Source organism: Crocodylus porosus, unplaced genomic scaffold, assembly GCF_001723895.1.
Source record: "Crocodylus porosus isolate Cpor-Errol unplaced genomic scaffold, CroPor_comp1, whole genome shotgun sequence".
Lineage (NCBI taxonomy): Eukaryota > Metazoa > Chordata > Crocodylia > Crocodylidae > Crocodylus > Crocodylus porosus.
The window spans coordinates 132,652,584-132,670,162 of NW_017728886.1; the positions used below are offsets into that span (position 1 = coordinate 132,652,584).

The 17,579-nt window shown below is 41.0% G+C and overlaps 1 protein-coding gene across 1 annotated transcript in view; it reads right to left on the bottom strand.

The window, feature by feature from the left end:
• Positions 1-17,307, bottom strand: part of CDH18 (cadherin 18) — a 485,140-nt gene extending 467,833 nt beyond the window's left edge. The window contains exon 1 of the mRNA XM_019541925.1: positions 17,174-17,307. The gene's annotated coding sequence lies outside the window, so the exon portion shown is untranslated. The remainder of the gene's footprint in view (positions 1-17,173) is intronic.
• Between the last annotated feature and the right edge of the window lie 272 nt (positions 17,308-17,579).

Below are 17,579 nucleotides of genomic sequence, written 5' to 3' on the forward strand. Positions count from 1 at the left end.
ATGTATAGAGTATCACTATATGTGTGTGTGTGTGTGTGTGTGTGTGTGTGTGTGTGTGTATATGTATGTATGTATGTATATATATAAATATGGCATTTCCTTTTAATTGCGGATTTTGGGGTTTTGATAAAAAAAAGAGAGAGAGAAAGAGAGGTATTATATAGTGGTATCATTTGAACACAATGTGTAATTGATATATTTACAAATTTAAAGCAATTTGGAAGTCTACCAGTGCCTCAATCACTGTGATAAAATAAATTCTAAATACCTATAAATGTTGGTATTTGATTTTTGGGGTTTTTTTATCATGAAAAACCAAAGTGTTGCCACCCCTGCTACTGCTGGGCAGACAAGGTACACCTCGCCAGGGCAGTGCAGGGCTCACAGCAGCAAGGAGTTTCCCTGATTTACCCTGCCACTTTGGTCCCATCTCTTCAGCTGTGGAGGCCCTGGAGGAGGGCAGCAGCGTGAGGAGGCCCAGCCCACACAGGGTAATCCACACCTACTATGCTCCCCATTCCCCCAAGGAATTTGTGCAGTGGCAGGGAGCCAGCCCCAGCTTCACCCCACCCGTGGACAAGCTGCCCATGGCATCATTCCAGTCTCCATCAGGGCCCTGTAACTGCACGTTTCAGCCCCAGGCTCCAATCCCCATGCACTGCCCAGCTGGGCAGCAGCCTCAGCCCTGCCCAAATCACTCCCTTCCTCCCTCTGGGGGCCTCAATCTCCCCTCCACCAGATTTACCTGAAGGAGCTGGTCTCCAGGCTCCCACATGCACATGGTGCCCCCTCCCCTACTGCCCTCCTCCTGCTCCCCGCCAGCCTGCAGAGAGCTCTTTGCAAAAGTGCAAAATCCACATGCTTCTCTGGTAAAATGAGAAATCCATGCTTTTCTTGAGTAAAATGGGAAATCCGCGTTTTTCTCCATTTCCCTGTGGGAAATGGAAAACCTGAATCCCTGGTGATGATATTCCAGGATAGCCCACTCTATGGAAAGATTTCCCTATGAAAACTGTTTCACAACTCAAATGGAAGCTACCTACTGAGTTGTTTCCTTATACATGTTCCTGGATTCCCAATTAAAGAGTGTCAAAGACATTATACACCATTTTATGTGCCAAAAAAATATTCAGTCATAAAAGTAATGCTGCAATTGTCTGAGCTGTTTCAAGTAAGACTGAAACAGAATGGAGAAATTTAACCTGAAAATATACATTATGGAAAAAAACAAATCTCAAATTCATCATGCTAAACTTTCAAAGCTGTAAACAAAATGTAGGCAGTTCAAAATATCTATTAATTTTGTTCAAGAGAAAGAAACAAATTGTTCATGCCTATAGGCATCAGAGAGTTATGTTGTCTTTCAGACTGAAAAGGTGCAAACTACATACAGAAGATCAGACTGAATAAATGTTAAGATGCCAGACTCACAAGGCCTTTGGGAATCAACTCAATATCAATATTTTTGAGACGTTTCACGTAGGAATGGTGTATTTTTATAGTTATTTACACCTCTCAGAACAGCCTATTAAAACCAGAAAGGTATGTCTGTGTATAAGGGAATTGGGGCAGATGGAAAGGGAATATGTGCTTCCCTGTTGAATAAATTCAGATGCATTAAGGTGTGGGAGAGGGGGAGGTGGGGGACAAGGAATGAGTTTTCATATTTTCATTGTCTGTTACTAACAAATACAACAAATAATAAAGCTATTCCTCATACAATTCTTGTAGGCTTGAAAAATTCACTACTCTGAGGTAAGCAGGAATCTTTTTCCAGGTGACTGTCTTCAGAGGTGTGACAAGGTAGTTGGGCACCCAGGGCAGCGGCAACTTATGGAGGCAGCAGTGACTTCTGGCTGCCAGCATACCATGGACTGCCACCCCAGTTGTTCTGGGTTAGTTACACTACTGACTGTCACCAAGAATTGCAAACTAAACTTTCAATTAGTCCTCACACTGAGAAGAATTCCAAAACAAGAATAGAGTGCAGGTAAACTCAGTATAGATATGACTTCCGTAGAGGTAGTATGAGCACTGCCATCATAACAGCTGCAAGGGAGATGATGATAAGTTAAAATCAGGAGTTAACAGACCTTCCAACTCAGCCATGTGCAGGGAGAAGACTATGTGGATACTGTCCCAATACACTAGCTTTGTGGGAGATTTTTGCCACGTCAACAGGAGGTTCCCCTTGCTGTCACTATGAGGATTCTGCTGCGGATGTCAATGACGGTGTTACCTGGAAGCCCAGTGCTTTCAGGACATAGAGCATACTGCTAGATAAGCAACTGGTGCCTGCCAAATCAAACATATCAACCTAAACAAATGAGGGCCTATGTTGCATAAGGCTGAGGTGACATGTTCAAGCCAAGACAGTGAGATCTGGGAAGTCAGAAGTGTCTCAAGATGGAGACAAGACATGAGACATTAGTATATATAATTTGGCCTAGAGAGTAGTCTCAGTCTTTGGACAAGTAAGTTTTGGATACATTTTTCACACCTTGATGTTTTTCACATGATGCCCTGAAAATAGTTTGTAAACATGTCGACCTCCTTGTGGAAAGGTATCTACTCTACTCATCTTAGGGCTACCTGAGTCGCACAGAATCTATATGTCCTACCCATGGTTATGCTGACTGAAGTACACCTCTGTACAAGAGGCCAGCTGAGACTAAACGTAAGGCGTATGATCAGGTCTGAAGCATTTTTCACTCAAACTCAAAAAAAAAAAAAGCAATTGTATACAGAGACCACGCCTGGGGAGGAAGAGGAGATTGAGTCGGGTGGTGGGGAGAAAAGAAAAATAACTGAAAGCCAAAGGAAGAGATGCAATTTTTTATACCTCTTTAACTGACACTTCTGCTCTTAACATACTGATCATAACAGTACTAAGACAGCAAAAGCCAGGCACACGTTTCCCTTCTTTCTTATATCCTTTAAAATATAATACTAATAATAACAATAATAATATGTGATGATAGGTTTTTAGACTATGCATAATCTGCACAGGTGGAGCCAAGGCTCCATGATCCTTGAAGTTTCATGACTTTGCTGCTGACCACTGCCTAGAAGCCCCCAAAAGCCATGATGGAGCAAGAATCTGGTCAAGGATTTATTTCTGATGTGGGCAGCTAGCATCAATGTTACTAATATTTTTTGTTTGTTGATTTTTTTAATGTACTATAACTGCAGGTTTTAACATAAATGAAGATGGCCTTAAGGTTTCTTAGAGGACATCCAACCGGAACAAACTTCACTTTTTTTTAATTTTGCTTTAAAATTACTTTTTCATAATTTATGCATCATTTTGAGACCTTATTTGTGGTGCCCGTGGGGTGACAATCAATACTGCTGCAGAGAAGCAAGCAAATAGTGATCTGAGGAACAAACTCAGGTTTACATTTAGTGCTGGTAAAGTATATGAAGATATCCAAGGAATATAGTGGCTAAAATCACCAATAGCATGATAAGATTGGATATCAACTGAACAGACAGGCAGAAATCAATCTGGATACCATTTGATCTGCAAGGATGCTAGGCCTTTTGAGATTTGCACTGATAATGGATGACAAAAATGATGCTTACAATAGTATGTAGACAACCCTTGCTAAAACAGAAGGAATGCTCATTAAGAGTTGCTCTGTCAACTCTCTAGATGTCACTATTTATCTCTGTGAACATTCTTGAAAGTGCATAAATCTGCCTTCAAAAAGCTGTTTATGAATATCATTTCACACTGAACACCAAATTATACTCAACTGACATACATTCATTTTAATGAGAATATTAATCAGTGTATTAAAAATCTGAAACTGAGAGCCCTGATACATTTTCAAGCACTAACTCTGTGGCCAGTCGATTCTTTTTATAGCTCAATAGTCATTAGCATGGTGTGATAATTATTTTGAACTTAGGGCTAGTCTAAATTTATTGTATGATTAACCAGCTAATTGTGTGATAATTACTTTACATTTATGGCTACACATATTATTGCATAATATATGTAGCAAGCAGCAGGGGCCTAAAGTTTAACAGCTAAGGCTAATATTGTAAAACAATTCACCCTTCATCTCATTCAAGAAGCAGAAATGTCTGTAGACATTTTCTCATTTTCAGTTATTGAAAATGATTGGCAATACTGCTTACAAATATTTCAGGTAGCTTGTACACAGAAGTCACAGAAATCACAATGCCATCAGCTTAAACAGGCAACAGGCATTCCTGAGTTTTGCATTGCAGGAGCATCACATCAATCATTAAAATATAATAAGCCCCACAATGAATGGAACAAGTATTCATTATACTTTAATGAGCAATAATGATCACCTGGATGATCCTGTGGAGTGAAACTCACTGCAGTTATGAGGATGGGATACTTTTTTTTTTTTAATGTTGTTAGGAACATCTCTAATCTCAATTCAAAACTAGGAAATATGTAGGAATACATGATCATGTGATGGGATTTGACCAAATACACAACATGCCTTTTACAATACAAGCCAAACTGAGTAGTTGCATACTGATCTGCTAATAGATTATGGAATTCATTCCTCCCCTGATGTTATCTTAGTTTGCACAAGGTGTACTGGCCCTTCAAGGAACATTGTAAGATCTGTTACATTTTAAAAGGATATTTTTGCTGAGATGGTTTAAAATGCTGTCAAATCTATAGGTTATCTCTACAGACTGCATCTTTCAGAGCCAGAGAAACCCCATCTGACTGCCTGCCCTTCCCCTCCTCTACCTCATGGTTAAAGACAGACAGTCCAAACTCCATGTAGGATTTCTTTCCTCCCCTTTAACCATGGCTCCTGAATGGCTCAGTGCTCCTTCATTCCAACTGTCTCTCCATTTCCCAGTCCTATGAGATGAAGGGAAGTGGCGTGGAGAGGGGAATAAAAAAAGTCCCTAATAGTCTTCAAACATAGGGGTGAAGGGAGAAAGACTCCCAGCTTTGTCAAAGCATACCTCTGCTAACCTCACCAGAAGAGAAATAAGATAAAACTGCAGGTGCACCAATACATCGGTCTGATATCGGATTGACACCGATATAAAGAAAATTGTCCATATCAGAAATCAGCCAAATTTGGCAGATAAATGGCCCAGGCATGTGTGCAGCACATAGGCAGTGAGGAGCACAGCTGGCGGCATGGAGAGTTGCGTGCATCTAAGTTTGGTGTGGTGGAAGGGAAGGGGTGAGGGGGAGGGCAGATCAAGGCCCTCATAGTGATGAGGGTATGGGACTGGGGTGGGGCAGATGCTACGCAGCTGGGGCAGTGGTGGGAGAGGTGCAGAACAGAGCCACAGCTTGTGCAGGGAAGGGGGGATGAGGCAGTTCCATGCCGCTGTGCACTGCTGATTTGGCAGCTCAGCCAGCGGCTCCCAATGCTTGTCTAGGAGGGCATGGGGGGGCGTGTACCCACAGATCTGCATGGGGTGGGTGGCGGCGGTGGTCGGAGAACTATGGAGTGGCTATGGTTATTTTTGGGATGGCGGCAACCCTCCCCTGAAGCCCCTTCCCAGCACCGCCGCCACCGCCACCTGCCCGCCGCTGCCCCAATGTAGGCCCCAACCCACAGCTGCAGCCTGCCTCAACAGCACCCCTTGCAGATTCAGGGCACACCCCCCACCCCCATGCCCTCCTGGGATGCATGCAACAGTGAGAGCTGCCTCCTTCCCCCCCCACTCCCCACACCTCCCAGATGAGCCACGGCTCTGTCCCGCACTCTGTCCTTCCCCAGCTGGGCAGTGTCTGCCCCACCCCGCTCCCTCCCTTGCCACAAAGGTCTTGATCTGCCCCACCCCCCACGCCCCTTCCCTCCCCTTCCACCACAACAGACTTACCAGCTACACGCAGCTGCACTGGAAACCAGATTGGTATCGTCCGATATGCCTCTTTAAAAACTGGCTACCGGTATCAGCCCCAAAAACCTCTGTTGGTCCACCCCTAAACAGAACCAGCTGCAGAAGATACAGAAGCCCAGGACTAAGCACAGCAATAGGAACAAGAGTTGCACTAGCAGGATATACACAGATCTACTTTGAAGAAGGAAATGGCGTTAAACTAAGCATTTGTGGTGTTGAGGGGTGGACGGAAACTCACTGTGCTACTGATAACACAAATAAAAAAATCAACTTTTATTTTTTTAATAATTTTCTAAAACTTTTTAGTTAAATTTTTTGTTTTTCTCTTTTTGGAGACTAAGTGTGTTTGTGTCAAACCCTGCCTTTTTTCCTGCCTCTTCTTCTTGTTGAATTGAAAGTAAAAAAAAGAAAATAGGAAAAAGGGGGGAAAAAAGCAAGCGAGAAAAAAACATAGACTGTGGGGTAAAAATGAAAGTAATACATTTTGAGAAGGGTTCATTGAAAAATATTTTTTTAGTGAAAACAGGTAAGGTTGTTCCCTCCCACCCCGAGTGAATTATATCTGTTTAACTGTGAAGAAATAAATTGGTCTCTGGGAGGAAAGCTAGTGACAAATACATTCAGAACAGTCCCTGTGGGAATTCCCACCTGGTGAGGGCACAATGGGGTAGAATTGGGGTGTTTAGAAGTCTTGGGACTTCCAGCTCCTTTCTTTTGCTTCAAGTGATGATTTAAACACTGCATGTAAAGAAAACATTGGGACAAGATGTAAAATATAGTGAAGACCAATATCTATCAGAGAAGAAGTAGGTGAGTGAATATTTAGATCAATCATGGGAACACAAACAGTGTTGGAGTGCCATAGCTGTAATAGGTCAGGACATATACACAAAGCAAGGTTTTGTTTCGTTTTTTTAATAACAGCTTTTGTTAGACCAAAGTATAGTTGGGAGAGATGTTAGACAAACTCTGGGGTACAAACTGTCCTTTCTCAAGTAACAAAGGATTGGAGTGTAAAAGGCCTCCTGGGTCACTGAGTCTCCAATCCTTGCTAGTGCAAGCAACTGCTTGATGACCCAGGAGACTTCTTCCATTCCTGTGTATTTTTTCCCCATGACAGGTCAAAACACTCTAACAACACCAACCACCTTCTCAGCCTCCCAATCCTCCAAACTCTTCTTAAAAGGTGCTATATGAGGTTTTAAAGTATTAGGCATTAATGCTAATTGGCTCTTCCCCCAGTCAGTTAATGGATGCTATGCAACAGTGCTGCTCATCTGGCCTAGTTTATTTCACCTCACTGAAGCCATGGGTTTAAGAAAGCAGCCCTACATTTCTTTAGCAACTAGGGAGAAAAAAAGTGTCAGCTGTTTCACAACTTGAAAAAAAAATACAAATACAGATTTTGAAAGAAGCTTAACTCATATCACTGCAGAACACATTGATAAAATAAATTGATTACTTTACACATTCTGCTATACAAACACAGAAATATGCCGATCTTTCGAAACCAAATCGGACAGATAATAACTTTAGGTTGAATTCCTCTAAATGGAATACAAGAAATCTTGTTTTAATTAACTGCAAATATAGAACACATTTCCTTCACCAGCAAAGTGTGTGAAAATTACATGTAATAAATGCTCTGTGGCTTTTCCATAAATCCAGCGATAAGGCTGATTATTTAGTACCAAGAACAGAATTTGAAACATAAAAGCAGTAATGATTCAGGATTGCAATCCAGCTATAAGTTACATTCTCTCCTTTATTTTTAAATATTGGCTCTTCCCCCAGTCAGTTAATAGATGCTATGCAACAGTGCTGCTCATCTGGCCTAGTTTATTTCACCTCTCCTGAAAGCAAAGATTTTACACTTAGAAGAGTCAGCACTTCCATGGTGCTAATGCCATATATCAGGGTTAAAAATACCTTTTCACAGTCAAATGAAATGTTTCTCACAACTGGACACAGTATCCAGCTTTCTCTCAGCAGTATGCTCACTTTCTCTGCAAACACACACACACACACAGAAGCCCAAAATAAATTAATGCCAATCAGCATGACTGCTGGCTAGATATACCAGAATATGTTTTTAAAAGTTCCTGTTCTGAACAAAATTTCTGTTAAAAAAAAAGAGAGAGAAAGGAGGCAGCACCAAGAATATCCAAAAGCTTGGTGGGTAAGGCATTCACCTGATTCTGAGACTACTTGTTCAGGTCATTAGTCTATTATTCCCCCACATCCCAAGCAAGTGGCCAAACTATCTCTTGCAATCTCTTTCCCGCACCCCGGAACTACTGAATTTTGCAAAATATTACTTGGCCCAGGGACTCAAACTCAGGTCTCATGAGGTAAAATTACACTGAGATCATACTAAGGGAACTTAAAATGAGAGCAACCATGCATTAAAGCTCATTAACTTGTGCTAAGTGCCTTCTGAGCATCTCAAAGTAACACCACTTCACACAAGAGTTAACTCTTGGCCTTACCTCCAAGATCCTATTGGTATCACATCAGTCTGCTCCATGGAGATAAAATGAGCAATCTGCACTTCTCCAGCATCCCAGGATATACCACTACTACCCAGAACAGAGAAAGAGCCCAAAGGCATCTGTACACATGGGAAAGGTGGGGAAAGGGTGTTTTAATTTGAGCAGCTCTAGGGAGCCACTGTAATTATAAGACCCTCAGCATCTTGTGTCTTTAGTGTCCCATGCTTCAAAATGGTGGCCAGGGCACTTCAACTAAGGTTTGTTCAACAAGCTTTAGTTAAAGCACTCCCACCACCATTTTGACACAAGGATGTTGAATACACCTGACAGGGTGGGTGCTGGAGCATTCTAATGATATTAATCAAGTCTGCTCCAACACAGTCTAACTAGAGCGCATCGGAGCAGGTGTCCCACACATGAACAGGCACCCCAGGTGTCCTGGCTACTGGGCATGTTCCTGCTTGCCAGCCCTCTAGTGGCAAGTCAGAGCTGTGGAGGAAAGGAACAGTATTGGCCATTAATGTGAGAGTCCGTATGTTCTACCGTTAACACCACTTAGCATTCCACAGATACAATACAGTCTAGGTGTAATGTAACTTTGCCCATGCATACAAATTCATTAGGTGAATACCCTGGTCAATGGGCTACTGAATTGGTCCCTGCCTGTCCAAAATAATATTCAATTATTCATATAAAGTGGAATAGTTCCAACAAAAGAAACTGACAAAAAGAACGTCCTCAACAAACTGAACTATTGGCTCTTCTGAAGTGAATCTCTCTCTCTCTGACCAGAAATTCCAGCCTATATCTCAGAAACCTTTTAATTAAAATTGGCATATTTCAGCATTTGCATCTTCTAAAAAATAAAGTTTAATCATAATAATTCCTGACTAGCTCAGTACATCTCAGCAATCTTTACCAAGGAAAGTTAGAAGAAAACAAAAATATTTCATCCAGGCAAAACCAATTTATTCATATCATTTCTGAAAAATTGCATCTGTTGTTATGGATAAAAATGTATAGCTCTGAAAAGAGAAGTCACTCCAGCATCCAAACTGGACTGCTCCTAATTTATCAAACAAGAAACTTTGCCGTAAGGTGCCATAAAAAAGGGAAAAGAAGCAATTTAATTAAATACAAGAGGTTGCATTCTGCCTTCACATTTATGCTGCTATTTCAGTGCAATTAAATATTGGGCAAAAGCCCAATAAAAGTATCAACAATTAATATGAGTTTAAAATAGCATCAAACATTTCTTCAGCTACATTTAAAATGTCAAAATTGTTCTGGCTGAGATTTTTGTGGATGCTATATTTTATTGAACTGACTACAGAATTGAGATACATTCAGAGCTTTTAAATGAAAGGCATTCTTCTTCATAGAAGATAAAGTATTATATATTACCCACAAAAATCCTCACCTTTCCCATCACAGCTTCCATTTCCCATACCATCACATGTCCAACATCACTCCTGTACTGCCACAAGACAGATCAGGCGTTCTAAATGGCATTAATGGCAAAACAAGCTTGTCTTATCATTAGTCTGTGGAGGTAACTGTTTTCATTTTTCCCCAACTTACGATTCATCCACACTAGTCATAAAACCCCAACAATCTACCCTTTATTTCTTCATTACCCTACTTTGTGATCTCATTTCATTTAGTTCAGGATGTGTGAAAGCAACTTTAATCATAGTTAAAAATCTCTATTATCTCTATTCTATTATCCACCAAAAGGTTCACTGTTATAAAACTCATTGTCCCCTTTGCCACCGAGAATTTCCAGGCAGAGTTCTCCCTCCCAATGCAAGGAATAAAATATGTAAATAAAATAAGGTTCAAATCCAGGTTTTCAAAGCTGTTTAACACAGTACTACCACTAAGTTAAGTGATATTGTCATTTAACTTTGTTCACAATGAGCTACTTAGTATAATTGTATAGATGTCTTGTCTTTAAAGATTCATTTAGAGAGAAAGAATGTACATAGACACACCTTATAAATGTATATATTAAGGTCTGCATATACATACACACACATTTGGCTTAAAGAAGAGCTCATTATTCAGGTACATACTTCTGTGTTTTAATCACAAAGAAGTTTAACCAATACCAAAACATTCCATTCTTAATGAGACAGACAAGGTTCTTTGGGTAAATCTGTTATCTTTTATTAGACCAGCTCCAATAGTCAGAAAAATTCTTCTTAGCAAGGACACAAACACCCTTTGTCAGGCTGAGGAAGCATCTGCAGATGGTTTGTGCTCTTCCTGGATGTAGTGGTAAAGTAGCCAGAGGCCAGTACATTTTGGAAGCCATGGGCCAAAACAACCCTGCTTTGGTCCAGGGCCAGGGGCTGGGGGTGGTTAAGGGTTCCCTGCCCCTGGCTAGAGTCACATACGTGGGAGCTACACTGCTTTTCCCAGCCCCCTATTCCCCAGGGGCAGCAAAGATGCAACTTCCAGACAGAAAGCTGTGCTGGGTCTGGAAAACTGGAAGCTGCTTCTACATCACTGCCACTTCTCCCCCACACCTCCACCCTTACCCAGCCTAAGCCCAGTGCAACTCTCTTCTGCTGGGTGCTGAGCTTCCACCACAACCTTGGGGAAGGAAAAGTAGGGAGAGGAATCAGAGAGAAGTAGCAGTGACAGTGGTGTGGACACTCTAGAAGCTGAGCCCACTCTGCAAGCTTGGGAAGGGGGAGGAGGGAACAGACAGAATAGGCAATGGCATGGGCCCACCTTCCAGCACCCTGCCTTTGGCTCAGCTCCTCACTGCTCAGTCCCAGTGCAAGAAAAGGCACAGGCAAAGCCCTGCAGTTCTGCAGACCAGATTCAGTGGCTCTGAAGCTTAGATCTGAGCCATGGGCTGTATAATACCAACCCCTGATTTTATTTCTGATTTCTTTTTTAAGATGAATCCCTGCCCCAGCAAAGAATTTATGTTTTCATTTCAAGCCATAGTCATGAGTGGTATAATGATAGTTATGGAATTACAGTATATCATGCACTAGGGAAAGGGGGGGAAAGTTGATGCACTACTGCAATGAAAACACACTTCCTAATAAGAACATTCCCCAAAGAACATGCTTCAATTTCCCTCCAAGGGAAGCAGAGTGGTCTAGAGAAGATTGTGCATGGGACTGCAAATCAGGAGCCCCGAGTGCTATCTTAGCTGTACCATAGAGTAATGCAACTAGGTGTTTTGTTTTGTTTTTTGGGGAGCGGTAGTAGGGGGGTTAAGAGCTCTAAAATCTATGGATTAAAAGCAGTATACAAGAGCTAGGTTGCTAGTGTTACAGTAATGGTCATAATGTATATATTGAATTCATATATTAATAGAATATCAGTGACTGTCAGTAAAATGCAGTAGCAGATCAAATGAAAGAAACTCAAAGCTCTTCGAGCTAAGTCATCTTTCAGAACAGTGGATTGCTTTATTGGAGCTAACTGTGATGGCAGGTGGCCTACCAATGCCAGTGCTACTTCCCCCTTGCCACATCAAACCCCTGCAAAAGCACTACTTGTGGTCCCCTGCTACCAAATTGATAAAGATATCCTGACTTTACAGATTAAATCCAATTGCCTGGCAGGTCAGATGCAGCCCATGGCCTGTAGGTTGCCAACCCCCACTCAAAGTCATTAGGAAGTAGAAAATGTCAATATCACAAATATGTGCCAACTACCCTGCTTGTTTACAAGGGCCAACAAAGAAAACCTACATCCTTTTCTTGGCTCATGCTTGCTGATTTGCTTTTAAACATGCCAAAAACAATGTTTGTCCCCTAGCAGATGTTAATAAATTAACGTGACTGGGATCCCAGAAACTGCCAGTTGAACCTTGTCAGAAACGTACAGAAGGATGTGTGATTTTTGGGATCAGAGATAAAATTCCTCTGATCCCAATGACAAGAATTCTAGTGCAGGGGCCTGGCACTGGGACCTGGCCCCCAGTGGTGACCCCTGCAGCCACCAGAAGAAACTTGAAAGGTAAGCTCACTTTGTTAAGGTCCCAGGGTGCAATGAGTCCCAGCAAGACTCCCAGATGTTAAGCTTATGCTACCTGGGACCTTCAAATAGTACACTTGCACCTGGGCCTCTCCAGGCCCAAGACTTAAAAGGCTTGGTACAGCCCAGTGACATAATGACTTTTGAACACACCTGCTCCCCACAGGCTGGCATGTTCAATGAGGAAGGAATGCAGCTGGATTTCATGCACTGTTCCTAGATACTTGCATGCCTAATATTCAAAATTAAGTGAGATTTAGTGTGGAACATCTTTGTGGATTGTTTAGCATTTTACCTTATCTTAAATATCTTGCACTTGTGGCATGTTGTCATTTATTCTGCAATTAATGCATTAGTAATGTCTGCCAAGCCCTATAGCCAAAATCCAGAGTATGGCTAAACGGGCTTTAACTATATTTTTTTGAATTTAAAGTAGCTACTGAAAATGCACTAGCTGCAGTGGCACAGAGTTCTGTAAGAGCTGCAAAATGTAACCAACAAGCAAATTAGCTCTCAGTAAGCTTCATGCTGCTGTGGAAGGATTGCTAATATTACCCAGGCTAGACCAATATCTCTATACTACAATGCAGCCTACAGTCCAGATATATCCTAAGAGCTCTATAAACAATCACAGATAGAGTTAAGGCTGCAGTAAAAATCACACCTGTAAATACAGTTTACTATAATCTCAAGATTTTTGTTCATAAAAAGCAAATAACCCGTTAGAGAATCAAGAGATGAACCATTAATCTCCTGCTTCTCAAATATTGATTTTCATGCAACAGTAGTCACAACCTTAACTCCGCCCAGCCAAGGCTAAAACAAACAAAAACTGTACTTTCTATACTTCCACCATATAGGACAAGATACCTAATGCAAGCATATCATTTTAGGAAACAAAGCTATAACAGTTTCTGCACCCTGTGCAGCAGCAGCCAGGGCTATGGAGGCTGTTATTCTTGCACCCCTGGTGCAAGAATCAGGGTGCAGGGCTGGTGTTACACTAGCATTGGGAGGTTTTTTTATGTCTATTTTCAAGAACAACAGGTTTGGAAACAAACAACTGTAGCTACATTACACGTAAATTAAGAGTAGAGTTGTGTGATTACTTGTTTCTGGTTGGCTGTCTGCACCATGAAAAAAATCAGCCCCACCTGCAAATGTCATTGGGCTTTTCAGAAGAGTGAAGAAGCCTTCCCAATCTGCCCCATTGAATAACTTATTAAAAGTAAGTCACATCTATCTATCTCAGACATGCTGTTGGTCCAATACAAGATATCACCCCAAAAAATCCTTGCCTCTCACTTATTACAATAAATTTGTTTTTAATTGTCTACCATTTTCAGTTTCTCATGCTAATGTCTGATGGAAAAATATGTTTATTTTTAAATAGAACTTCCTAATTATGCCTTAATCAGTTTGTGTTAACTCCATTCTTGAAGGCAAACTTCTCTCCTTCATTGAAAAGTCTCCCTCTTTCACCCTAAAGAACATCAATGCTTATAATGTCAATTAAGGACTTCCCTTTCTAATTTACTTTGAATTTGTTGGAGAATCTCTTCAGCTGCCTATCTAAACCTACCTATTTTGAAATCCATTTTTTTCCTACTTTGAAAGGGAGGATGAAGTTGGATTTAGAATAGAAACACCTGTGCAACTTTAGTGATGTTCACTGTCTATAAGTAAGCCTCAGAATTTGATTGTAAAGCAGTTACGGATGAAGAAACTGAGCCATAAAGAGTTTAAGCAACTTGCCCAAAGTAACAGAATCTGAAATAGAATATAGGAACTGTGGCTTTCCTCACACTTATCAGTAGACTACAGTCTCTTTCTTTTAAGCTCTGACATTGCTGACCCATCCAAAGGTGTCTACCATTGCAATCTCAAAACAAATGTCAGCAAGGTTTCCAGGATGACTTATATCATGCAGTACTGTTTTCTCTGAATTGCTTATGCATATGATTTTTGCATGCATGCTTCCTTCAGGCACAGCAGGTGCCCAACACTAAAAATAGACTCTATTGCATTGATTTACTTGGTACCACATCAAACCTTGTTGTTTCTTGTCAGTCAGCCTCAACCCTTATTATCAATGCTCGTATGCATACAGTTAAATAATGTGACATTATAGCTACTTTAATGCAGGCCTTGTAGGAAAGGCCTGCTCAGGCTAACTAGCTATTACAGCCTGTGATGTGTTTTCACATTATGACTCACTGGCACTACTCTGATCTGATCAGAACAGCAATGGCTCTCATCTTAATTCATATTATCAGCAACCTATTTCTTAACCAAGGAAGAACATTTAGAAATTGAAACAGAAACATCTGTATCCCTCAAACTGCATTCATTAGATCTGATGGGCGCTGAAGTATTTTACAAAAATAAATGAAAAACTGCCAAGTCGACAAGCTCAGTTATTTAACTGTGTGCATTTGGTTAGTTGCACATTTTCAAGCCTTATAAAACTAGCAAGTATTTTTAAAGTAGGGTTAAAAAAAGACAAGCGTAGGGGATAGTCATTAATTGATGTGTGTCCTTCATAATCATATTCTAATATAACGCACTTCCCAAACTTACAGTTAGTTCACAATGATACACATATAGCAAAGCTTCTGTCTTTCTCAGACATACACGTGTACACAGATATTTCATTTTGAACTTGATTAGGCAGATGTTAAGGGCATTCAACACCAGTTGTTCTTCCATCTAGCCTGTGTTCATGGTCACTGATTACAACTGAAAAGCACAACATATAGCCAGTAAAGCACTTGAACCAGAGTCACTGCACTGCAGGACAGAGCACTACAGAACAGTTTTAGTTTAGGAAGTAAAGAATATTGTTTTCAAATTAAACTCCCTGGGGAATTAAACTGGGTGGAATGTAATTACCCAAGTTGGCAACTTGCCAGGATCCCAGAGTTAGCACTCAGTCTTGCAAAGTCTCTTAGGATCTTTAATATCTACAAGTGGTCAGGAGCATAATTTTGTCTCTCCTTTACATGAAGGTTTATCCAACAGTACAGTGCCCCCTAACTCCATTTGAGTGCAAAAGAACAATGCTTGCTTAAAGAAAAGGGTGCCACCTGTTTGTAATCTTTACAAATGTTTTTGCCCATGTTTGGGTTTTGATCATTTTCTCTGTAGAAATGAAACAGGAAGTGAGATATCAGATTTATCCAGCAAAGCCATGGATGATTTTAGCAAGTTAGCAACCACAAAAACAATACACTGGGACGCTGTTTTTTTTACAGAGAGAACCACCATGATGAATCCGCATCAATCCTTAACCTATGGTCTGTGTTAGATTATACATGTATATTAGAGGATTTCATATCCAATAAAAGCCAGTGTTAAATATTTAAATTAAGGGGGCAAATTACCTAATGGAAAAAAGGTTGGAATTTTTTTTCTAAATCTGTCCATTTTTCCTTCCCCAAATGGGCAGAATGCCAAACACATGTCAAACTCTTCAATTAATGTCTCCCCTGAAGATACCCTTTTACCATCAAATGAAAAGAACAATTACTGCAGAAAAGCTTCAGTGTTTTCATACAACTGTATTTGACTGACTGCAGCACAGAAAGTAATGCTTTGAAAACACAGGGGCTATGATGAAAAACAAAATCAGTACCTTAAAGAGAGGCAATGATGTTATCACCTGAGCTAAATGAAGTGTGTGATAATTTTACCTTCCCTTTTTTTTGCCACATTTCCTTTGAGTGAGAGAAGACTGATGGGGCATCATCACTGCTCTTCAAAGTTGGAAGTATCCCAAGTTCTAATTTAAACCACAAAGTACGTTCAAATAATTCATACTATTTCAAGTCTGATTCAGAGAAATACACTATTTGTTCACACCTGCTCCATTTCAGTGTTTCCTACACCCTCTTGTCCTCTCTGGGGGGTGTCACTGCACACACAGTCACACATGCACATAGGTTCAGTGCTTTCTTGTTTTCAAGATACACACATTAGTGGAGTCTTAGTGAGGAATTCCTTGTTTCCTAAAACACTCAATTCTAAACCTAATGGGAGTGCAGTGCAGCTGGTAAAACTGTATTGTAGCTTAAAGTCATGCTAAAGATGCTTCATTTTTTTTGTGCATTAATAAAGGTGCTGTGGGGAGGAGGGGAAATGTAATGGGGACTCAATTGTGGCTGTGCATCATTTACTATACCCTTTAAAAAAAGTAAAAGTTTAGACACTGCTTAAGCTTTAACAAGCAGCTACAGCTATATCCACGACAAGAGCTCTGTTCTACTGCAGTTTCAGTGCTCAGATATCATGTAATGCTACGGGCGCTGGAAAGAAGGATTAAAAAATCACTGTTCAAATACCAAGTTTAATGTTCCTGATTACACAGTCTCACATGGTTTGCTTTTAATTTCTATATTTCTACACAGGCACATATAGAAGTGAGCTCAGATCCCAAGCATCTGAATGTGATCACCACCAGTAAAATGCATCTGCACATTATTCCCCTAAGTTATACAGCAAAACTGTAGGTATTATAACACATTCACAGATAAATACACAGCGAGAACGCAGCTATATTTTTTATGCTTATGGTTTGCAGGTTCCACTGCAAGATCCTTGGATCAGCAAACACAATGCTAAAATATCAAAAGGGTAAGGCTCACCCATCAGAGATAACTTTAAGATCAACACAGCACAGGCTGTGGATCCACTGCTAGAGCAATATTCCACCAAATCTCTTTGACACTGCTTAGCAGACTGTGTTAGCAGCCCCATTGTCCAGAAATATTCATGTTGCTACATATTAAAGTGTCATTTCATTTAAGCCTTACCTTGGCTGACTTGCCCTAACTGGTGACAAGGAACTTAATTTATAAGAAGCAAATGGGGACTTTTCTCAGTGCTCGCAGCACAGCTGCTCCCAGTCCTCAGAGAGGCACACGACTCCAGCTCTGTGCACCTCCAAACCCCTCAGCTCATATGCTCTGCTTCTGCAGCTCAGGAGAGCTCCTCTGATTGGCTGGCACTGCCTGTCTGCCTGATTCTCTCCTCTCTCTCTCTTCCCTCCCTCTCTCCCTCCCTCCTCTCCCTCAATTCCTTCTGTCCCCCCCAAGAAACACACCCCCTTGTTTTTCCTTCTTAAACACTTCGGGCCTCTACAGTTTGTAGAGCAGCAGTGTCAGTCCCCCTGCTCCCAGCAGTGCTGTTCCAAATGAAACATTACACACACACTAATGT